The sequence below is a fragment of the Columba livia genome, chromosome 1, assembly GCF_036013475.1.
Source record: "Columba livia isolate bColLiv1 breed racing homer chromosome 1, bColLiv1.pat.W.v2, whole genome shotgun sequence".
In the NCBI taxonomy this organism is placed as follows: Eukaryota; Metazoa; Chordata; class Aves; order Columbiformes; family Columbidae; genus Columba; species Columba livia.
This window is the reverse complement of record NC_088602.1, coordinates 162909860-162935709: the sequence shown is the minus strand read 5'-3', so window position 1 is coordinate 162935709 and position 25850 is coordinate 162909860. Positions and strand designations below refer to the sequence as shown.

At 36.3% G+C, this 25850-nt stretch overlaps 1 protein-coding gene across 7 annotated transcripts in view; it reads left to right on the top strand.

The window, feature by feature from the left end:
- Positions 1-25850, top strand: part of MGAT4C (MGAT4 family member C) — a 400149-nt gene that overhangs the window by 199726 nt on the left and 174573 nt on the right. The gene's annotated exons all lie outside the window — the stretch shown is intronic.

Below are 25850 nucleotides of genomic sequence, written 5' to 3'. Positions count from 1 at the left end.
GTGCCTGAAATCTTACTGACTGTGGCCTGTGATCAAACGAACAGTGTAACTGAGAACACTCAAGTCTGCTGTGATGATTATGGTTTGGTATCAGAGCCCTTCTTACTTAATAATAAACACCTTCCCTGGATAGTTGCTCTTTCCTAATCATTGTCTCTTGAATCCTTTTGCATTTCCTAATTCTCACTACGGATGCAAATCAAATTTTTGATCATTTCTAAGTTATTTTAGTATTGATATGCCTCCAACATATAGCAGTACTATGGGATGTACCAACAGTTGGCTTGGAGCTTCCCTTCTCACATTGATGCAGTTAGAGAGGAAAGGCTCTCTGCAAGTGCTGGAGACTATTGGGCAGTTTGAAGAAAATCCTGAAGGTAGTTCCAACAGGCAAGGTGGCTCTCCTCTTGCCAGTTTCTGCAACATGGGAACATTAAAAAAAAAAAAAAGTGTGTTTTGTTTTGCTTGTTTGTTTGTTTTAATCAATGCATGTGGTTTATAAGTTTAAACAAGCTGTAGGTAGTATGACTAATTTTCTGACAGTTTACGATAACATCCTTCTTAATAGTTTATTTTTTATATTTCATTAATTCAAGCCTTCATTGAAAACTGCTTTCTATTACTGAGTAGTGAACAATGAGTTCAGTTTCAACACCACCAACAACTAGCATCCCATTCTCTGTAACACCAGTTTTTAGGTGTCCACTCGTTACTGATACTGAGTATGTTTCATTACATGACAATGAATGCTGTATTATTATTGGTTGTGTAAATAAAAATGTATTAATTGTGTTTATAATTGTATTTTAAACTAATTATTCTTTTCAGCTAATTCTTTACATTAATGCTTCAAGAGCTTGGCTTCTTACTATAAAGTAAATTACAATAACTCTAGCATCACTTGAAGAAGTCTAGATTGTAATAAAAATTTCTGGTTCTGCCTCTAACAGCTCACAGAAGCACTCACTAAGCATCAATATCATTATCAGAGTTCAGTCATTTTAAAAATAAAAGACTAGAAGAATTAACAATTTTTGTGTTGTATGCCCTCATCCATCTACGTTACATGGCAAGTTGTTAAAGAATTTAGAAAACAGATATCGTAGGTGATGGATGCCAATTCAAAAAATGTATTTTCAATGTCTTTTGCTTAGTATGAGACTTGCAGAAACTTTACAAAGCCAAGTGAGATAGAGATGAAAAGGGGCAGTTAGTGCTAATGTTATTAAAAATCATGGATATGTAAGTGGATATTCAGTGGGTATTTAGCATCATACTAAAATCTTCTGTCTGAAATAAGAATGGGTACTATAAGTAATGAAGAAATAACCTCTATCTATAACCTCTATAACCTTTACCTATAACCTCTATAACTTCTATCCATATATTAATATATAAATATATCTAAATAACCTCTATCTAACCTCTGTATAAATAACCTCTGTCTATGTATTTTTATTATAAATAATGAAGAAATAACCACTATCCTTCTAAAGGTTTCTCTCCTGTGTATTCATATTACAATTTTCTTTTCTACTTATTGCTCTAGAAACCATCCCCCTCAATCAAATGCTCACTCTTGACAATGCACCCATAAAGCAAAGACATCTTAGTCTAAAAGTGTGCCAAAGCTCTGCTTCATTCACATCTTTGCTGATACTACCATCCACTTATTTTTTCTCTCTCAAATATTGCAGCACCACATACATATTGAAGATCAATTCAAAGTAGAATCACAGAGAAGAGGTCTATGGGTATAGATGAGCAATTGCCTAAATACACAGTCTGTTGGCTGTTGGAGATGGGAAAGTAGAACAATGTAAGCTATGTTTTTGTACCCAACTCACAGGCATCTACTGAGAAACAGACCCCAAACAGTATAGATGTCTGTCTATATAGCCCTACAATCAGGGTTATTACAGCAAGTTCCATATTTAGACTGGTCATTAGATGAAAGGGATGAAAATAAAAATCTTTGGACTCTTTAGTATTCTCACAAGCAATTTTTCTAAACTTTTGTATTTAGACAGTGAAGAAGGTTGCTGAGACAAGCAATAGTTTATTGAGGAAAGTTCTAGTTGCTATTTGCTTGAGAGGAACAGTGCTTTATTATAGAGAAGGCATTTTTAGTATTGAGCTGCACATACTGTGTTTTAATGACCCTTCTTGGATTTTGATTGTAGTAAGTGATCACAGCTGAATTTCAGGGGCTGGAAGACAAGATGGTGTTGTGAGAATTTGTAGTTTCTTCCTTAAAAGTAACCACATAAACCACTTGATGCTACATTTAGAATATCTAAAAAATTATTCATTATTGGTTTGGATATCTGTCCTGGAAAAGGGAAAATAGAAACAGACTGACAGACAAAGTCTTTATCACAAAGATTTTGAGCAAATACTATCCAGTTCTGCAAATACTTTTATTCTTGAAGTACTGTGATCTGCAAGATAACCAGAACCACCAGACGACCCAGGGTCTGATTTACAGATGACAAAGTAAACTTTTCCCATTGTTTACTGTGAAATCTCGCTCTTGCATTGAAACTTATATCATGAATGTAGCTGACAGTACTGCATAGTGAACCTGATCCAAGTATGAATGTTACTAAATCTGACATTAATTTTCATTCATGGTAATATCTATACTTTCATATTTTTACTTTTATAGCTGCATGCAGTTCTATAGGAAGTTGTATCCTTATATCCCGTGACAGGGAGGAAAGGTTCCTTTATGTATGTTGTTATGTATGTTTATGTATGTTGTCCAAAGAAATGAAGGAAAATGATCTGTATGTTAGGGTTACACAATTTGTTGGCAAAGGTGACAGTTTTGGAAGGGACATGAAGTAAAGAGGATGTGTTTTACAATACACCAGTCCAAACAGTGATATGTGGGAAAGGTTTATCTCGCAGGGGCAAAAGGATGCTGGGACAGGAATTAGCAGGGCTCATTTGGAGAGCTTTAAACTAGACTCAAAGGGGGATGGGACTGTAGCTGGGCTTGCATCAGTAGGGCATCACTCTAGAGTTCATGAAGGCTGGGAGGCCTCCCATACCCCTGGGGTGAAATGGGTGTGCTCAGCTCGCTCTCTGAAATGCCTGTACACCAACGTGTGCACCATGGGGAATAAGCAGGAGGAGTTAGAAAGCTGTGTTAAACAGGAGATTATGACCTACTGGCAATTACGGAGACAAGGTGGGACAGCACACATGACTGGAATGTGGTCATGGATGGCTATGTCCTTTTCAGGAGACAGACCAGCCAGGCGTGGTGGTGGAGTTGCTCTCTATGTGAGTGAGAGAGCAACTACAATATATTGAGTATTGTCCAGGCACGGATGAGGAGCAGGTTGAGAGTCTATGGGTGAGAATTAAGGGGAAGGCTGGCAAGCGTGATACTATTGTGGGCATCTATTATAGGCCACCAGATCAGGGAGAGGAAGTTGATGAGGCCTTCTACAGACAGCTGAGAGCAACCTCACAGTCACAGGCCCTGGTTGTGGTGGGGCATTTTAACTTCCCTGATGTTTGTTGGAAGGACTACTCAACCGGCCGGCCAGCCACAGTCTAGGAGCTAAGGCCTCCTTAGACTTAAACCTGGTGAGAGGGGGTCAAGGACATCAGAAAGAGCTTTTTCCAATACGTGGCATATAAAAGTAACACCAGAGGCAATGTAGGCCCACTGATGAACGAGGTGAATGCCCTGGTGACAGAAGATACAGAGAAGGCAGAGTTACTGAATGCCTTCTTTGTCTCTCTCTACTCTTCCAGAGGCTGTCCTGAGGAGCCCCATACCGCTGAGGCCACAGAGGAAGTCAGGAGAATGGAGGAGTTTGCCTCGGTTGATGAGGACTGGGTTAGGGGGCAATTAGGCAATCTGGACATCCATAAATCCATGGGTCTGGATGGGATGCACCCACGGGTGAGGAGGGAGCTGGCTGAGGTCATCTGATGGCTCTCCATCATCTTTGCCAAGTCTTGGGAAACGGGAGAGATGTCTGAGGACTGGAGGAAAGCAAATGTCACTCCAGTCTTCAAAAAGGGCAAGAAGGAGGACCTGGGTAACTATGGACCAGTCAGCCTCACCTCCATCCCAGGGAAACTGTTGGAACGACTTATCCTTGGTGCCATCTCAAGGCATATCAGGGATAAGAGGGTCATTAGGGGCAGTCAGCATGACTTCACCAAGGGGAAGTTGTGCTTGACCAACCTCATTGACTTTTATGAGGACATAACAAGATGGATGGATGATGGCAGAGCAGTGGACATGGTCTACCTTGACTTGAGTAAGGCATTTGGCACAGTCTCCCACAGCATCCTTATAGCTAAACTGAGGGAGTGCGGTCTGGATGACCGGGTAGTGAGGTGGACTGTGAACTGGCTGAAGGGAAGAAGCCAGAGAGTCATGGTCAGTGGGGCGGAGTCTAGTTGGAGGCCTGTATCTAGTGAAGTGCCTCAGGGGTCAGTACTGGGGCCTCTATTATTCGATGTATTCATCAATGATTTGGACGAGGGAATAGAGTGTACTATCAGCAAGTCTGCTGATGACACCAAGCTGGGAGGAGTGGCTGACACACCAGAAGGCTGTGCTGCCATCCAGCGAGACCTGGACAGGCTGGAGAGTTGGACGGGGAAAAAATTAATGAAATATAATAAGGGAAAGTGTAGAGTCTTGCATCTGGGCAGGAACAACCCCAGGTTCCAGTATAAGTTGGGGAATGACCTATTAGAAAGCAGTGTAGGGGAAAGGGACCTGGGGGCCCTGGTGGACAACAGGATGATCATGATCCAGCACTGTGCCCTTGTGGCCAGGAAGGCCAATGGTATCCTGGGGTGTATTAGAAGGGGTGTGGTTAGTAGGTCAAGAGAGGTTCTCCTTCCCCTCTACTCTGCCCTGGTGAGACCACATCTGGAATATTGTGTCCAGTTCTGGGCCCCTCAGTTCAAGGAGGACAGGAAACTGCTGGAGAGAGTCCAGCACAGGGCAACAAAGATGATGAAGGGAGTGGAGCATCTCCCTTATGAGGAAAGGCTGAGGGAGCTGGGTCTCTTTAGCTTGGAGAAGAGGAGACTGAGGGGTGACCTCATTAATGTTTATAGATATATAAAGGGTGAGTGTCACGAGGATGGAGCCAGGCTCTTCTCGGTGACAACCAATGGTAGGACAAGGGGTAATGGGTTCAAACTGGAACACAAGAGGTTCCACTAATATTTGAGAAGAAACCTCTTCTCAGTGGGGGTGACAGAACACTGGAACAGGCTGTCCAGAGCAGCCTGTGGAGTCTCCTACTGTGGAGACATTCAAAACCCGCCTGGATGCCTTCCTGTGTAACGTCATCTAGGTGTTCCTGCTCCGGCAGGGGGATTGGACTAGATGATCTTTCAAGGTCCCTTCCAATCCCAAACATTCTGTGATTCTGTGATCCCGTAGCTGCTTGGTAGTAGATTCTATATGCAGTAGATTCCATATGGGATTCTATATGCAGCTACTATTCATTGTTGAGAAGGTGTTCACATCTGAAATTACATTTTGCAATACTCTTTATGTCACCCCTACTTGTATTTATTTTCAGATAACTGAACTGAACACATAGATTCTTTCCAAATAGTGGTAATTCTAATCCATAGTTCGAAGGTATTTTTGTTGTATGTTAAAAGTTAAATATGTTCATGGCACTCTCTAATTATTAACAGTAGCCTTCATCTATCTCCTTTACAAAACTAGTCAGCAACAGAAAAACAGTACGAGGAAAAAAGTGAAGGAATATTTTATAGTGAGCTATTAGAAAATACAAACAAAAAAAGGGAGCTAAAAATTAAAATTTCCTACTTACTACACAACTGACCATTACATTTAACAAAAATTCTGGGCATATAAACTGTAAATGCACTTAAAAAAATAAGAAAAATAAGCAAATCCTCAGAGTGGAAGAGCTACTAAATCTGTTTTTTATTATCATTTCTTAGATCCTTCTCAGATCTCCTAAGTATGTGCTATACTCATGTAAACATATATATGTATAAGATCAGTTCATGATTAAGGACTGTGACTTACCTATACCTTGGAAATTTTAAGTATTTATGTGTATCACCCTGTTTCCCTCAGGTTCTCTCCCTCACTTAAAGCCTTTTTCTAACCATGTTAGAATTGTAAAAAAACTGAGAGAATCAGGTTTATCTTTTTCTCTCAGGTTAAGTTCCTTGGCAGACGAGAAGACGCCAAGGAGCCAGAGCTTGTCTCCATTAGTTAAATTAAGGATATTGATCATGACCTGAGCATAAATCTCTAACTTTTCCCTGGTGATAACTTCCAAGTAGAATTAATGTTCTTTGGGCCTAGCTCACAAGAGATGAATAACTTTTCTTTTTGGAAGCTCTGCCTTTTAAGTGAGTTGTTAGATATAATCCGCGGAGAACATACAGAGAGATACACTGCTTACGAACGTGACTTAAAAGAATAGAATAGTCTTTATTACAAATGAAGTTTATAAAAATAATATTCTCAAATTCCATGGCTACACAATAGTTGATGTATTTTTAAAACTTAAATGAATATTTCACAATATAGTCGCAAATAATCAAAGAGGATTATAAATTAATTTTTGCTTCTCTTTTGATATGCTTTAAAAATTGCCTCATTATCAGTGCCCATGCCTGACCTTAAATGTTCTAGCCACCTGAATGCAATATACTGTGCCAGCAGATCCATATGTTCATTTAAATGACACCTTCCTTTTCAGTCTGTTAAGTAGTACTGGACATTCAGTTCAGGTTTGTGATACTATATTTGCCAAAAGACATTTGCAAATTCTTTACAGATTTGACTGAAGGGCCAGTTGCCTATGTCCTTTCAATGCTTGTTACTGGATCTGCTGGTGATCTTATTTCTCCAGTCTTGGAAGAATAGATTTAAATTCTTCATCAGAAAACACTTAACTTCTAAAACCCTTTTTCTACACTTGAAATTATTCTTATTCTATGAGATCCTTCTACTTCACATATTCCAAGTTATATAATTTATAATCTGTGAGGAAAACTTTTTTAATATTCTCGCTTGTGTGTCATTATAGCTTTATCCTGCCATGATCTCGTTTTGCCATTTTCTACGTACAGGATCAAAATGGTCAATAGCTTAATCTTCCTTTATCCCCCTAAAATCTGAAACTTTACCCCAAAGTACCTCTCCATCTTCAAGGAACCAATTCCAGTTCTCCAAGGTCTTTTATCTGTTATCAATGTACAGGTTTATATAATTCTAAATCGAAACAACATATGTGCAGAACTTACACCAAATGCCTAAAAATAGAAATAATAATATGCTTTAATGGTGTGCGCATTTTAAACTTGGTTGATCCTAATCATAGTAAAATATTGGATTAGGTGACTGTTCAAAGGCTTCTCCATGCATTTTTCCCATGTTTCCATATACTCTTTGGAATCTTGAAACAATCAGCTATTCTCCTGCATAATGAAGTGTTTGATAAATGACTGAGTATGGCAGAGATGACAGTCCTTACTCTGTCCATAACTGGGTTCAGACTGGAACACTTAAATTTGAGAAGAAACTTCTTCTCAGTAAGGAGAACAGAGCACTGGAACAGGCTGCCCAGGGAGGTTGTGGAGTCTCCTACTCTGGAGACATTCAAAACCCGCCTGGACGGCTTCCTGTGTAACCTCATCTAGGTGTTCCTGCTCCGGTGGGGGGATTGGACTAGATGATCTCTTGAGGTCCCTTCCAATCCCTAACACGCTGTGATTCTGTGATTCTTAAAGTATCTCATTTTCAGTAATAGATCCAGCCCTGAAGCAAACTTTACTCTTTTTCAGAGCTTTACTACTCCTAGTCTTCAGATTAGCTACCCTCTTATTAAATAACATACTAACCTGATGTTAACCCAGAATCCAGCAGGTTTCAAAGGGCCCATAACATTGGTTCCCATAGTCAAATTTGTCTATGTGTAACCAAGATCAGATTCTGGTTATGTCAGTGGCAATCCTGAGCACTTCCAATTTATAACATCTGTTTACTGATGTATACATAGCACAAATGTTCTCACCACTAAGAGATCAGGAGGATTAGCTATTGATAAGCTATATCAGTGCCAATTTCTGACTCTAGAGTCATATAGTTTGTTTGCAAAATCCTCTAGCCAGTTTATTGCAACTAATAAATAAGGAAGAATGTGGATGATGCTCCTTTTACAGCTAATAACTGACTCAATCTTGCATGCTTTAATAAATAGCTCCAAATTTACTGCCTCTGACTGGAATTTTGGGTCAACATCAAGTCTTTATTCTTCCAAAATGACTAGTCCAAGAAGGTAGATTGTGCTGCCTTTTCCGTATAGGAAAAAATGAACAATAAACAATTTAAAAAACCTGTCCCAGAACAATATCAAGTAAACCTTCCCTCATCTTCAATATTTGTCTCTTTAAGAAGTTAGTTCCTCATTTGTTGTTACTGGGTGCTGGGATACTACAAATGCTTGATTTCTGCATTTATACTGCTGTTACAGAGATGCTGAAAAGTCTTTTTGCCATGTACTTGATTTTGTACATTCCTGCCTTTTTACACTCTATATTAGGTGAAGTATTAAATGCGCAGTCTTATTAGATTAACAAATATTTGTGAGCACCACATAAACAACACGATACCACATTATCACAAAATTGAGAAAGCAGTACTTTGCAATTTGCTGACTGCTATGCTCCTTTCCCTTAGTTTGCACTGATTGTTTTCAAATGGGTTTCTCTGAGACGAAATAAGCAAGAAATTAAATACTCAGTATTTACCTACAGTATTTTAATCTTTACATCACAAAACAATTATTAAAATATAAATAACGTTTTGTGAATATAATCAGCAAGCAATAAAACCTAATATAATAATGTCGTATTTCTGCATGAACTTATTTAAAATACTATGAAACATAATCTGTTTTAAACAGTTATATTATTTTATCACAACTCAGTTGCAATATGAAAATATATGAACAATCTAAAATATAGTTTTGTGTGTTGTGTCCTTGTGCACATTGCCATGTTTGATTGGGTAGTAGATCTTTAGAGGAATATAGTAGGCATTGATTTTCTAAGTTGCTCATTGGAGTGATGCTTAACTTTCATAGCTCTTGAACATAATATTTAGCAAGTAAGTACTGAAACATATATGTAAGATATGCACTGTTATCAAGAAATAATTGGATTTTTTTTCCATTAGAAAACTGTCTTCTGATTTTTCATAAGAATCCATTTTAATTGCTTTTTACTTGTTTGAAGGCATTTATTGATAAACAATTTTTTTATATTCTGAGATTTTTGAAAGGGTTGAGTCAACTGTTTGCTTAGAAATGCAAACTATGAAAACTGGTTCCAAGTTTTGAGAATGGAATGAAATTGTGACTCTATAATCACAGAAGAAAGTAAATGGAAAGAAATGTAGGCCTTCAGAGATCCATATTCAGTGAGATATAGAGGATCACCAAGCATTCTCTTAATACTACTTTTCACTGGAAAACTGATTGTGACTGTTGATATGAAAAAAAGCAAGTCTGTGAATTTCAAAAGCGAAGTAAGATACAATTTCTATGCTATTCAGTAACATACATGATTATTTTTTACTGTCATAACACAACAGTTTCTGCCAAGGAGGAATTACCTTTTTTTTTTTCATTCACATGTTTTCAATATTCCATCTGTATATACCCTCCGACTGGAAAAAAGTCACCTGAAAAGACATAAAGACTAATAGATATGGCCCTAAAGTAGTGATGGTAAAGGGCACATCGGTATCAAGCACACAGCGGTGGAGGTTTAAACGTTTGTAATTGAAATAGTAGCATTTCTTGTAAGTTTCCTTTGCATTAGAAAGAGTTAAATAAATAAATACATCGTATCATACAATACAATGAAATACAATATATTTGCAAAGTTTTTTTTCTCTTCTCTTTTCCCAGGTAATTCAGGAAATACATCTACAGGGAAAGCTCACACCAACATAAGATGTGAACTCAGATGTAACAAAACCTAAACTAACTATTAGAGAATACATGAACAAGAGATTCCTGAAGTAATTTTTGTTTTCATAAGAATGAATTAAAATCAGGAAAGGATTAAATTCAAATTCTAAGTAGGTTCTGGGTAGAATTATATGTTGGCATAACTAAATCTCTTTGCATACCATACAGACTATATTCTCTTTCCCTGTGTAATGTAATGACTAGTGAATGAAGCTGTAGGTTTTTGAATAACTTTTTTCTTTCTATCATCTGAATTTTTCAGGGGCATATGGAATTTAAAGTTAATTTTTATATATTCCACCTCAAAGAAAGGGGAATCTACAACAGAGCTCGGTGAGAACAGGGTAAAAGTTCTTCAAATTCAATACTTTCAAGAGCAGATTATGTTTAACTTTATAAAACTACATTATTCATTAACTTGAGGTGAATAATTATTTTCTTAAAAAACTTTTGAATCTATTAAATATTTTCTTTTGTTTGTTTGTTTACTTATTTCTCAGACTACCTTGGACATGTGGTACTGTCATGGAGAACAAGGGATCAAAACAGTTTCTCTAAGCCCTCCTGACATTAGGTTTTATGCATAAAAGATATAGGGGAATTCTAATAACATCATTCAGGAGAACTTTGATTCATGTATCCTGAAAATTTTAGTCGGCAACTTGAAAAAAAACTTTTAAAAAATCCAGTTTATTTCATTATTTTTATATTTATAAATATCTGAACGAGAAAGAGGATAAAAATTATTGCAGAAATCCAATCCACATTTTTTATTTCTTTTTCTCTAACTGGCAATAACCGTTTCAAGAACATTTAGTACTATCTGTTAAACACAATAAAGATACAGAAATAATATAATGGTGTTTAAATAGAATTTGACAAGTAGTTAAAATTCTGTTAAAATAACTTTTTCCTGGGTTAGCGTATTAATTTACTTCATGGTTGGCATCTGATGGTCTGTTACACAAAATGTTATTCCAATGATGTGTGAGGTACTGGAACTGTTTTTCCAGTAAGGATAAAAGACATTTTCACTAGGATTTTCAATTAATTGGGCATAATAGATCGGACCTAATTTTAATTTCAGTGGTGTGGTAATTTGTCAGCAAGTACTGTGAAAAAAACACAATAACAATGACAAAACAAAACCTTTGTATATATTTTGTTTAATACCATTTTCACAATACAAAAGTTATTGTGCAGACTTTTACATATTTAAAATCAGAATTAGTCCATGAAGCTGTTGCTTCTATTTGTTTAACTGTATATGGATAATTTTGCCATAGTAACATTTTTAAATGACAGAAACTTCAAAGGCAGTATAAATAATTGATTCTGTAGTCACATACATTCTAGTCCAAGAAACAGCTTAAATCTTATCCTTTTGTTCTCTTCTGCGTTATATATCTCTGTAAAGATGGCTTATAGCTGGCAAACAAGTTGTATTATGTATGTAATCGCTATTAACTCCAGTGAAATGGGAGAAATCCCAAATTAATTTAGAATTAAAATGAGAACTGGCAGTATATATCTAGGATAGATTTCTTCCATAACTTGTGTTCTATCTTGAAGTTTTAAAAACATTACAAAAATTTCCTAAATAAGGGAGAGATAAAGGATTTCCGTATTTATTAATTTGCTTGTTTGTGTATTTATTTGAACAGAATAGAATCATAGAATTGTTTTGGTTGGAAAAGACCTTTAAGATCATTGAGGTCAACCAGTAATCTAGCACTATCAAGTCCACCTCTAAAACATGTCCTTAAGAACCCCATCTGCCTTGCTTTGAATACTTCGAGGGATGACTCAACCGCATCCCTGGGCAGCCTGCCCAGCGATGATGGCTGCTACTGCTGCAGTTCACTTGATGTTGATGTTGTAATGAAAACGTTGCTTCCAAAGTGTGTAATGAAGTTTAGTAAGAAAATGGTAGAAGTCAAATATGTCAAGACATTTAAATTAACCTAGATAGAAATGTTGTGACAACTAACATGGAGAAATTCTGAGTTCTTAGATAAATTAATGAATTGCCCAATGTCATATTCTAAGACTTTTCAAGTCTATAAACAGAGCTTTGTCAAATCACTTGTTGTAAGACATTTTCTCCGTTTCCCACGAGTGCCTTAAGCGTTAGAACTCTAAACATCTGTAAGTTGTTTCACTGTAAATTTTTAATGTCATCCAAGAGAAAATGAGAAATTTGACCTCAGCTATTTAGCTTTGTCTATTTAATATTAGAAGTCTTACCTGATTTAAAATGTAATTCTGGTATAAAATTATGATCCACAATTAGGTAACTTATCTTCTGAGTCCGTTTCTTCTAGAGAACGGAAAAATGATAGTCCAAAACCATGGGCAAATAGCTAGTGGGAAAGTATTTCTTAGCAATTTGTCACTGAGTAGCTGAACATATTTAGGATCATAAATGCAGAATGAAGGGTAAACATAAGTTTTATGCCTTGAAACTCTTCAAAAATAAGGATGAAAAGTTAGAAATGAGGGTCAAAATATTTGATCTTTGTTACTGAGAGCTACTTTTGATTGCTGAATTTAGATAGTCAGAAAACTCATGTCTTCGATCAAAGTGCGTAAGAACTGTAGGTAGAAAGTATCTTCAGAGAAAAAGTAAGTCATTCTAGGCCTCCTCCACTGCTGCAAATTTTGGCAAATGTTTCCTGAACTTTAGTAATTGCACTTACTACAGCAAGGGTAGCTGTCCATTAATACCAATTTTAATATGTGTACTTTTTTGTATCACGCATTTGATAAGTGAATAACTTGTGAAATATGCCTGTTGCTCTACTTCCCACACACAAAGTCAGCTGCATATTTTTGCTCTAGCGCAGAATTAAATTCAGGAGATTTCTGTATTTATTTATTGTTATGGTGACATATCTCCTGTGAAAACTTATCTGTTGAATTAGTTTAAGAATACATTTAAGAGGCATCGTCATACTACCGTTATTTGTTATTTTACTTTTTTTTAAATTCAGAATTATAAAATCACCTTAACCATGCTGTTGAATTTGGGAGAAAATGCAGTAAAGCACTAAAATAAAAAGAAAATTTAAAAATAATTCATTGTTGGCTTTGTACTATTATGTGAACTGGTAGAAAAAAAAAACAAACAACAAAAACATTCCACTCTCACTCTTTATGAAGTAAAATCTCAACATTTCTAATATAAGTGAGGTGGCCAAACCAGAACTACTGTGGGCTAAGGTGTTTCTCAGATGTCTGATTTGTCTTTTTTAGTTTGTATGAGCATCAATATATAGGGAAAAAAAGCCTAGCAAGACCTATTGAACATGGGATCCCTGGAAAGAGTTCATTGTGCTACTGACCAGTGATTCTTTATAAAATGTTGTGCAGAGTAGCATATCAATGACATCTGTTATAAGATGAGGAGCTTTCTGGGATGGACCATGAACATGTGTGAAAGGAATGTAGTTAAAAGATTCACTACTTGCAATAAGTTTGTGAAATGTTCAGTCAGTTGCAAAATGATCAACTGTCAAATGGGTTTAGGTAACTAGGGGACTAGCCATTTTCACTCCTAATGAACGAAGATAATGTAGTTATTACAGACTACCAGCTTCCAATGAACTGGGACTTCAGAATGACAGAACCACAGCAGAAGAATACTCTTCTTTAGGTTTGGTTTGCTTCAGTTATGCTTACTTACTTTCAGTATTTTTAATTTCATTTCATCATAGTGTGATTTCCACAGACACATTCCTCTTCACTAGAAAAAATAACTCTTGAGAATAAAGCTACATTTTGTGGTTTCAGACACCGTATCCCTTTATATGAATGTTTGATATAGTTCCCATTTTCAAGAAAAAACGTTCCATTTTGATTTCAAATTTATGAATACAGAAGAATGTTAATGTAAACATTAATATAACCTTAAAGGTTAAATGTGAATAGGAGGGTTTTCTACCTTCTCAGTTTATCTCTCTTTCCTTCCCCCAGTGCTTTCTGTTACATATTTTTCACGTTATTAAAGTAATTCTCAGATTTCTAATTTAGATAAATATAAAAGTTTCTTTTCTTAGGCTGAAAACTTGCCCAATACACTATTTTCTGTATATGCTACACAGAATGTTGCATCCCATTTTCAGGAAGAAATGAGAAAAACTGAGAGCTGCAGACCCTTGAACTTAAACTACATTGATTCCCTTGACTGAGCAAATAATTTGTGTAGCTGTGTCCTGTCTTGGCTTCATCTGCCTGTAAAGTACAATGAACTCAATACTGGATTGACAGTGCATTTGATAAAGAAATGTGAACATTCATCCCTGTTCAAACAGATTTCCGTATCTTCATTTTTTCATACTATTATTAACCTAAAATAACAAATACACTGTATGTATATGAAGTAGTGAACAAATTTTGCATCAGAGGAATACACCATCACCACAGAACTGAAAATTTACCTGAGGCATAAATATTTTTTCCCCTTTGGCTTTGTTTTGTTTATATGTGATTCAGCTGAGAGCATATAAAAGTCAGATGTATATTTTTATTTTACTATAAACAAAGTCAAATTATTTGCTTGAAGATGGACTAACAGAATTTATTCCCATTTTAGTTCTAGTTCTGGTAGATATTTTGCTCTCACCCTCCATCCAAAAAGTATATTTTTAAGGGTTTTTTGCACTTTTGGCTTCATAGGATGGTCCTTGCTGTTAACATGATTTAGAAATGCTGCTGTTCCCTTGCCTCCTTTGAAGTTAAAAAAGAAAACAAAGAAACAGATCCTATTCTGCAGCCATCAAAAGTGCAAACCTGTTGGCAGAGGTTCAGTCTGATTTGATGAGCAGCCTCTTCAATTATTTAACGACTAATTAAAGCCCAGTTGCAGAACTTTCTTCTGCTCTTTTTTTCTACTGTGTTTTATGTGATGCTGCAGCTGTTCAGGTTTGGACCCAGAATCTTAGAGAGATGCAGTCCTTGTTAGATCATTACTTTACTTAGGCCCATATTAAAAATCATAGGTCTACTCAGTGTATATTCTCTACAAGCAATGGTTACAAAAATATTTTTACTCTGAATTTTGAACATTAGAGAGATGCAGAATATTTTTGTCAAAATGTTAGCCTCATCAAACAGATCTGAATTTCCAGTGAGTATTTATGTTTTCCAAAGCATTCCTCCAATTTCTGGCTGAGAAGTAAAAACTGTGTAATGCAAATATGAAAGACTTACATTTCAGGGAATAATAGTAGTCTTTCTGATTTAGCTTAACTTTTTCTAAAATTTCCAAAGCATTCTTTCTGTAGGAATGGTGATTCCTGCTAAAACTAAAATAAGGTATGAAATTTATTATTTCTTAATTATTTTCTGTGCATTGATTAAACTAATTCTAGAATCAATTTTTGTCTTTTCCAACAGTGAACTATGCACAATGTAATTTAAGAATACTTTCAGCAAGAATTAGTAGAGCTGTCAGCTCAGTTACCATTGTTTTTTTAAATAGAATTAATAGTCTGAAAGATGTGTAGAATATCATTTGCATCACAAGAGAGTTTTTCTGGTTGTTTTAAGAAGTGACAGCCTTGGTTCCTGGATAAAATGTTTAGCAAGCTCCCAAGACACTCATAGTCAAAGCAATCCAGTCTGCATGCTTGTTGTGTTGCAAGTGGTCATTTCCCAGTGCTATCAACCAAGTGTCAGCAGTGACAGCTTTACAAACCATGAACTCCAGTGGAAAAGTGCAGTTACTCATCTAGTTCATCACTGTACAGTTCAGAAAATAGAGGTAAGTCCAGAATTTCCAGATTCTCCATTTTTATCTCTAAGTATTGATGGAAACCTTGGCTGTTTTTTCTTCATCTTGCCCTCCAAATATTTATTGTACTGCTCATTGCTTTACCAAGCATGTGCTGTGCTGTAACTGCTTGATACAAAGCATCCAGTAATCCTGGCTTAAGGTATTCTCACCTTTCTTTCAATTTCCTGCCACTGCCATTTGTCATTCCTGCCTCCATAACCTGCCACATTTTGTTGTCAACAGCTACTGGTGGAGTCACTTGGTGAGTGGGAGCAGCAAGCTGATTCAGGTTTTAAAATGAATAATTCCACCTCCTTTCAGCATTGCAAGAAGGGGATGGAATATTTTGAACTGATATTGCCACCAAACTCTTCATATTATAAAATCATCTCTTGACAGTAAAGATCCCAGGTTTTTTTGCCATTAAAAAATTGTATTTGTTTGATCAAGGATGGTAGTGAGGAAAGCATGAAGAGGCATTTTATTATTATTGTTATTACTATTATTATTATTAGCAAAGAAGCTGATCCAAGTAAAAGAAGCACTCTTTTCATTGTACAAAAGTCAGTTTCAAACACCTTCGGCATTGCAAGTATGCCAGTAAAGAAAAAAGTCAGCTGAAAAAATGCAGAAACAAGTGATACATTTCTGCATCACATATACTAAAGCTGCTCCCTTCTACACATGGCATCTTTTGTTGAACTGGTACTGTAGTTTATGTAAATTGCTCAATTTGCAGCTAATTATTTGATTGCATACAAAGTGTGAATAATCGGAGGTAGTAAAAGCACACAATGTTTTGATTATGCTGATAGGAACAGCAGCAGCCAACAATGGAAGTCAGCTGTTTGAAAAAAAACATATAGGGAAGATGGAAATACATTTGTGAATATGTTGTTACCTGTACATTGTAGGATATATAAATCTTCGGTTTTGCTTGCTAATTCCATAATTAGTTGCACAAAACAGAAAATTTCAAGAAAACATCACTAGAGGTAATCCTTTTCAAATGGAAAACTAGATAAATTAAATATAGGCGTTTCCATTTTTATGAATGTATCTCATTTAATCCATGACAAAGAAGCTCTAAGAAATTTCTGAGTATAGCAATAGCTGTATGATAAAGCAGCAAGCATTTTCCCTAAAGACAAGATATCCACAGACAGCTCCGACAGCACTGTAAATACAAGAGGAATTTATCCACATGTCACATTAGGTACTGATAATGGGAGCCTCTTCCCAGTATTGTATTTATATATTTCTCCAAACAGTTAGTTGAACTAATATCCAATTTTAAGATCTCAAGGTGTTTGTATGTTAAAATGAAAGAATTCTCATTAATATTCACAAAAAAAGTAAAGAATGGCACATTTTCTATAAATGGTGAGCTAATATTTAGTATCACTCTGATTGCTGAATCAGTTTTAATCTTAGATATATCTCCATTCCATTTATCTCTTTTTTTTTTTTTTTTTTTTGTATCCACATGACTAAATTTTTAGAAGACCATCTCAAAGTTGGCTTAAACACAAAATGGTGTGATTGAATGTAGATTCCACCGATTGAATGTAGAGCCACCGAATTTAGTAGTTGTTATAGACTATAAAGACATGGTTGGTTTTATGTAATATCTTTGACAGAACGTTACAAGATGGCATGCTGAATTTTTGTACTTTAAAAACAAATTGTCGGTGATATTTTTTTAAGGAACTTTTTTTCTCCTTGCTTGTTTTGTACCTAGAAATCACTTCAAAGTTGAATATTCAGTATCTAGAAACCATTGTTATCCTTTAAATACAAAATCCGGAATTCTTAATTACAAAGAATTCAATGCACTGTGACAGAGCAAAAAATGTTTTCCCCCAGTAGAAACATTCTTTTTTTTTCCTGAAATGTTTCATAGTAACTGAAAAAGTCAGGTATAATCCCTTGCAGCAAATGCTTATCGTGTCTCATCTACAGGTTAGCTTTTTTTTCCTCTTGAGACCTTCAACATGACAGAATAAGGATGAAATCAGTTGATGAATACCAAATGCAATTTTGCTCAGAATTTTAAAACTGGGAAATAAGTCAGCTGACAATTTCTAGATTTTTTTCACAAAAATGGAAAACGTTTAGTTTGCAACAGTGAAAGCCTGAGTGCAGTGGGGAGCAGAAGACGTACAAATTAAGATTTTGAAATATGTCTCAGGTTTTAACACATTTCAATGTCTAGTCCATCTATATAGCCCACAATCCATCTTTGACATCCTGTCCTATCACTTCTAGTTTTAATTTCATATCATCTTGGTCTCACTAGCTGTTCTGTTCTACTCTTCTCCTATGTGATTTACTTCTGTGTTGTCTTTGTTGCTCAGGTATAACTTCAGCCACAGTCCAGCCTGGTACTGGTATTCTTCTCCAATACTTTCCTCCTGTTTTACTAAGCTAAATAGTTACTGAAGGAATTCTGCTATGGTAGACCTCAGGATGACAAAGATACAGACCAAGTTTTTGTAGAGCATAGGAGAAAATGTTGTTCTGTTATTTTATAATAATAAAATGAGAAGAATTTCATTTCAAATTAAGGAACAAATCTGAAAATATAAAAATATATTAAATATACATAATTATATGTATTACATACGATATATAATATATATCATATTCTAGTCTAGTATACTATAGTATATATTAAATATATTACTTATTTAATATATTGAATCATGTATAAAAGAAAAAGAAACTAAATAAGAATGATTGAAAATCTGTGCTGAGGAACTCAGTCTTGGAAATTGTGCAGAAATTGGAAGTACAACTTGTCAGTAGCACCTTTAGCAAAACCATGTGCTTCCTGAAAATGAAAAAAAGAGTCCTAGTTTTTGCTCCAAGAAATTTATCAAGATCTAATCATACTACAATTGACTTACTGAAATTACAAAGTAATTAATAACATCACTCAGGCTTCTGCTTAATATTTGTTCCCCTGAGGGAGTTGCTAGAGTGCTGAACTCTCATCTGGTTTAATTCTTTTTTTTTTCCCAGCAATTTTTGAAGACAAAATTGTTCTGTGAAAGTCAGATACCGATATTACATGGACATTGCTTACCTTAAAAGCAATGGAAAGCTTGCTTTTCATGCTGTTTGGCCATTTAATTTTGCACTACTAGTTGCATATAAAATGAAAGTAAATTTCACTTTGGATGTGCCTACAATCTCTACCACTAATTTTAATCATAAACTTAACAGTACTTGAAGATGCTGTTCAGGTGTAAGGCTCAGTTATTATTTTTTCTCATATGCTTTATAGCAAAAATGTGGCTTGGTGGAAAACTTTAACACAAGTCGATTATGACATTTTATATTAACTAACTAAAGAAGAAAGTTCTGAAGAGAAGGGGAAACAAAGTGAAAAGACCTTACACATTTAAAAGTCAATGTGGATAGAAGCCACTTTGCTGTTCCCCTAATACGGAATATGTTCACAGGCTGCATGTCTAAATAGTCTTTGTAGTGACTGAGAATAGTTGTCAATGTAAGAGTGTAGGTTGGCATTATTTTTAGGCTATAATGTGATAAGAAAAGGTGAAGAGATTCAACTGGGCTGTTTGAAACATTTTAGTTATTTGTGCTTTGTAAAATAACGATAAAAATATCCGGTGACTACTGGTAGATTTGAGAGCTTATGAACATAATGCGTCTGTCTGGTTACTCTTTATACATAAACTCAGAAAGTTTGGTGGACATACTACATATGTGTTACTGTTGGTGTAAAGACAGCAATATTTTATGTCCTCAGTGCTGCCCTGCTCTTCTGCTGATGTACCAGTATGTATATGTAGCTATTTCTTTCTAAGTCTATTCTGTTAAAAACATACATGTAAAAGATACTTTTAAGACATGTCAGATTATTTCCATTTACACTGCAGGCCATTTGAAATCATTGCATGTCATATTTAAAATGAACTCCTGTCATTGATTGTGGGACTTCTGGTAGACTGGCTGACTGTGAGTCAACAATGTGCCCTCGTGGCCAAGAAGGCAAATGTTATTTTGGGGTGCATCAAGAAAAGTGTGACCAGCAGGTTGAGGAAGGTTCTCCTTCCCTTCTACTTTACTTTGGTGAGGCCGCATCTGGAGTACTGCATCCAGTTCTGGGCTCCCCAGTTTAAGAAGGACAAGGAATTACTGGAGAAAGCCCAGCAGAGACCTACAAAGATGATGAGGGGTCTGAGGCATCGTTCTTATGAGGAGAGATTGAGAGAGCTAGGTCTGTTCAGCCTGGAGAAGAGAAGGCTGAGAGGGGATCTCATCAATGTTTATAAATATCTGAAAGGTGGATGTCAAGAGGATGGGACCAGACTCCTTTCAGTGGTGCCCAAAAATAGCATGAGGGGCAACAGGCACAGACTGAAGCACAGAAGTTTCCATCTGAATATGAGGAAAAACATCTTTACCTTGAGGGTGCCAGGGCACTGGAACAGGCTGCCTAGAGAGGTTGTGGAGTCTCCTCTGGAGACATTCAAAACTTGCCTGGATGCATTTCTGTATGAGCTACTTGTATGAGCTCTGTTCTTGAGCTTCTGTATGAGCTCTGTATGAGCTCTGTTCGAATCAAAATGTTACTAAAATATTTACGTGTGAATTTAAGTAAGCAGTTCTATTTTTAATCTTCATAGTTTCTGTCTGTTCATGTCTTCTGAAATATTGCTATCTAAAATTGATAGCTCTAGAAGATTTTCTGAAAGTGTGGCTTATTGATGGTATTGCAAAAATAATACAGGTAATCTTCAGACTGCCTTTGTGCAGCCAAACTGTAAATGCCCACCAACAAACAGTTAATGGTACACCTGCAGGTTCTAGGTGACAGTATTTACGTGCCAAGAAAGATAGGAGTAGAAGTAGTTGACAGACCAATTACATCTCACATTGATATGGCTGTTACCTCAGATGCATTCTTACAAATGTATACATACAAACAGAAAAACACATTTCAATATAAGATTTATATCACAGTTGTTCCAGAAGATGAGGGTCAGATTATTTTTATTGGTTTTGAACTCTTCTGTTAGATTTAAGAGCATTTGGGATATTATCAGTTCTTAAAGCTCATAATCTTACAACTAAAAAACCTAGACTTACTTATTTGGTTGGTTTTGATTGTTTATTTGGGAGGTGTTGGGTTTTGTTTGTTTGTGTTTTGGGTGGTGGTGTTGTTTTGTTTAGTTTTGTTGTGTGGTTTTTTATTTTGTTTTTTTTGTTGTTGTTGTTCCAGTACTCAGTTGTAAACACTCCTCTGGAATGTAAGTAGGTTGTTTGCCCGTGCATTATGTTTAACCAACTGTGCTTAAAATTCTGTCTGTGCTTACCTTTGGAAATTTGCAAAAACACCACTGTAACTTTTTGTTGTAATCCTCCTGTAGCTCTCTCTTATATATGAGATTTGATTTATAGTTCTGACCAACATAGTTCAGCACTGTTAACGTTTTATGGTGAATGATTGAATGTAACTAATACATAAGAATTTTATTCTCTCAGAATATTACCCTGAACTTCCAGCCTAAAATTGCCAGGATGGCCAGTATGGGGGGTGTTGTCCAAACAGTTGAAAACCAAAGCAAAACATTTGCTTGGATGTGGCCCCCAGAGTTTCTGCGTGCCCACAGAAGCAACCATAGTGGAAAGGAAAATAGCCAGGTTTTCAGAAAATGCTGCTCAGTATACCAGATTTGTCTGTAAGTGACAGAAGTGTCTGTCAAGGGGTGAAGTCTAACTGAAATCACCACTCAGGTGAGAACTAGATTACATCTGTCCAGTTGCAACTGACTAAATGTATCCTATGTGCTGAAAAACAAAGATTTAACAGGTGAACTTCATAATGTAAGTGATGTAAGGCAGCCTTTATTTTTCAGCAGCTCTAAGTGATTAGATGATTCAGATATGCCCTGGAAAACCACAGGAGAACTGATGAACACTTAATTACTTTACTTCCTTTTAGCAACTTTGGAGCGGGAGGCTAGAAGGTGATAGTCACTCAGAAGACAAACGTTAATTGGCTTTATCTGTGGGGAAAGCCAGAGATTGGCCTGGCTATTGCAGTGACTTACCAAAGCCTATGCCACTGGTGTGAAATTCAGGCTGGAGGTAATGCATGCAGTAGTGAGGTACAGTTCTTTTCACAGTAGCAAGGACTGGTTATAATTTATAATGTGCTTCTACAGGTACAAAAATCTGTTCCTCACCATGAAAACAGTTTCTGAAATATCAGTGAAATACAGTAGTGATAACACTGATGTTGCAAAACAGTCCTGTGTTACTAAAGGTACATGTTTAGGCATGATAGCAGAAATTCCAGATCTGTGAGCCTTGAAATAGAAAGGCAAGCATGGGTTCATTAGGAAGATTCAGAGGGCCCCAGATCTATTGTTATCCCTCAGTTAGAATACCATGAGAAATTTTAAGCTAAACTAAGCAGTGTTGTGGTTCACAGACCATGTGCAAAAGCCGTATTTTTACAGGCATCTAAATGCTGTTTTAAAGAAACCACTCTAACAGTTGTTTAATGTTGTTTCATAGTATGAAATAATCTAATTTACATATAGATTAAAACTCTATTTATGGCATCTGTGATACTACAAACAAGAGTGGGGGGTCACAATTCTTTATTGTATTTGTTCAGTACTGCTTCATTTGTGCTTACATTATAGTCCTATTAAATGTTGCCACTTTAACATACAGTATATGTCAAACATTTACTACCAAAATGGCTTGACTTCATAAAAAAACTTATCAGTAGCCAAGTGTAAGGATTAATTACTTAATCTAAACATACTTCAAAACTTAAACAACTTGGAGCATCACAGAGTTTATGGCAATTCTACTGCCTACTGGAGAAAAATCAGACATATGTTCTCTATTATAACAGCTTCTAAGTCATAGTGCCGCAATACTAAAAACTGATATATAATGGGGTGCATACTTTGTTGATATATCAACAAAGTTATATATGAACTAGGAGTGCATTTAAGTTGTATGAATTTTGTCCTAAAAAGGAAAATACAAAGAAGAATTTTTAAGGTTTAAGACTGCTGCTTTTTTTTTGTTTACGATAAACACCGAAAACTAAAGATTTCAGCTGTTAATGTAGTTACCTTTATATCCTGAAGACATTCTTTTAAGTGAAATATTTCTGGAGACTTCATAAGATTGGTGTATATGTGTCACACTTTGATATTGCTAGATAATGAATGACAGGAAATTACTAGCATGAATTGTTGGTAATTCTGGTTTGAATTCTTGCTGGAAATTAAACTGTTTAGTCCATTTTTATTGTTATTTCTGTAAAGGACCTGTTTTGTCACATAATTACTTTTTAATTTTATTTCTTTATCTCATTGTCCTATGTGTTCTAGACATTGTCTCTTAGAAATTCCATTCTGCATGGTTATTTTTTTCTTCCATTTTCTATGAAGTACATGTTTCATACCATTTTCAGGAATGATGCTGAAGTATGGAACTCTTAACCTTTGAATTTGGCTGACTTTGAGTCTTTAACTGGGCATACTTAATATGGAATTAACATAGCTTTTTGTATTTAATATAATATTTATAGTTATTCATCTATCAGTTCTCAAACTCCAATATGCTGAACATTTTCATATTCCTTACAGATTTAGCACATCATGTGAAACTCTCCCAAGTTTCCAGCAATCTCAATTAACTTTTGCTGCTTCATAGTATAGAAGAGAGGAAGCTGAAGAAACATCTGGAAAGAGAAGTGTCTCATCTATTGTGTGTGAAATGAGAAAAAATAACTTCCGTTGCATGACCAGTACTAGTTAACTGACCAGACAGCAGGAGATGACTTTTCTTAAGTAAAAGAACTAACACAGTTGTCCCACAGACGACCAGGTTTCTGAGCAATGTTAGAGAAAAGAGAATACTGAATAAAGAAGTCTGTGAGAAGATGGTCCACAGCATCATTTTATGTTTTGAACTTTTGGCCATGGAAGGAAAGGGGTGAGAAATGAAATCTGTTTTATCCCACAGTACATCTCTTTTCATCTCTCTTTTTTGTTTCTGTTTTTCTTCTTATCATTGTCAACATTTTAATAAACATCCCACATAATGAATAGAGGGGCTGAGCGTGAGCAAAATTTAATACATTTTTTGATGACCTCAAATAAGTCTAGAAGGCACATAACCAAGAAAACATTTGTGCTTCCTCCAATTATCTAACGCTTGAATTTGAAAATAATTACTATATTGGGTGAGTACTCACCAGGAAAAAAAAAAAAAAACAAAACAAACATAAATACTTTGCTCTGGTCAATTGAATAAAAAGGTGGTTGTTGGGTTTTTTTTGTCCTAATGTAGTTTCAGGTTCTATTAATATTTAGAGAACAATCTTATGATGCAGACTTTTTGCTGTCTAGGCACATGTCTATTTCAAGATACACAGTGTCACGGAGGCAACCCACAGGTCAATTTAAGGGACAACAAGGTCTAAAAACAACTTTTATTAGACCGGCGAGGAACAGGGTTTTAGCACTCCAAAAGTGACTTAAATACAGGTTCGGATATCAGTGGAGGAAATTATTGAGAGGGGCGGTCCACAGAGTGCATGCACGTGGCTTCACCCAAAACAATGCCGGAGCCGTCCCCGAGTCCCGGAGGAGTACACACTTGCCTAAACACGGTGCGGGATTATTTTTATAGAGATACACGTACTCGTAGTGAGTACGGAAAGTGTGCACTCGCGATTCCGCAAGAGTAAATTTATACGCTCGCAGTCCTGCGAGAGTTATTTTACATGTGCAAATGTGCACGGAATCCTACACGTGCTTATGTGGAAGCACGGGAGGAAAATACACTTGCGATTGTGCGAGGGGCTCTCGGCGGCCACTCGCGATTGTGCGAGGAATAAAATACTTGTGCAAATGTGCACAGAAAGAAAATACACCCGCGATTCTGCGAGGATTAATTTTACACACGCTCATATGGAGCGCGGAAAGTTATACGTGCAAATGTGCACGAAAAGTATAAATATACTCGCAATCCTGCGAGAAGTTTTACTCACACCCGTGGCGGCGAGGCAAGCGGAGTCCCCATCCCGGGGAGGGGGCTCTCGGCGGCAGCATCTTGCTCGTGCTCCAAGAGACCCGCGGCAATGGGCGGAGTCTCGACGAGAGTCCCGTTTTTATACTGGCTGATCAGATCTGACTGTAGGCATTCTAGAAGCTTCTCTGCACCCCCACACTGTCTGTGGGTGCCCCTGAAGCCTCCAAACATCCCCCACACTGGGCGCGGGTCAGTGTGCCTCGGCACTCCCTTCTTCTAATGTCCCAGGAGCCAGGGTGCTCTGGGCCAAATAAAAGAAGCTGTTAGCCTCAAGTAGCAGAGGAAGAGGGAGATGTGCCATACTGAAGGAGGGAGGGGGGTTGCAATCTGCCACAACAGTTTTCATTATCTTCCTGATCATCTTTGAGTAATTTTTATTCTTCTGTTCTTTCAGTAGTAGATTTTTGTCTTCCTTCAGCTGTGAGTATGGTAATATTTGTTATCCTTTTGCATGTTTTTTCTATGTCTCTAAATTAAGAGAATAAACTAGTATTTAGGAAGTGAACATAAGTCTATGAAGTTCAGGAGCAAAAGGGAGAATGGGATTGACCTAAATGGTCAACCTAGATAATGGGACGTGGACAAGTATGCAACACTAGCTAGGACAGAGGCAGGTCCAGAAGTTAAACTGGATGAAAAACTTCAGCTGAGAGGGCTAGAAGTAATACACCAAGTCTGAAAATGCCAAAGATGTACTAAGACAACTGGAAACAGATATTATGAGAAAAGTAGTATGTAACCATGCAGTCAAGGGCTATATTACAATGTACATATAAAAGGCTACTGAAGTAAGGCTGTACCAGCAGCTTTGATTTGTTTGAACTTCCAGCAAGTAAAATGTGTGTTTCCATTATGGTTTATTTCTTTAGTTAGTAATCACCATACTTGCCAGCGCTAAACTCAAATTTGGTTTCTTTTTTTTTTTTTTTTTTTTTAAAGAAATTTTAGGACATTAT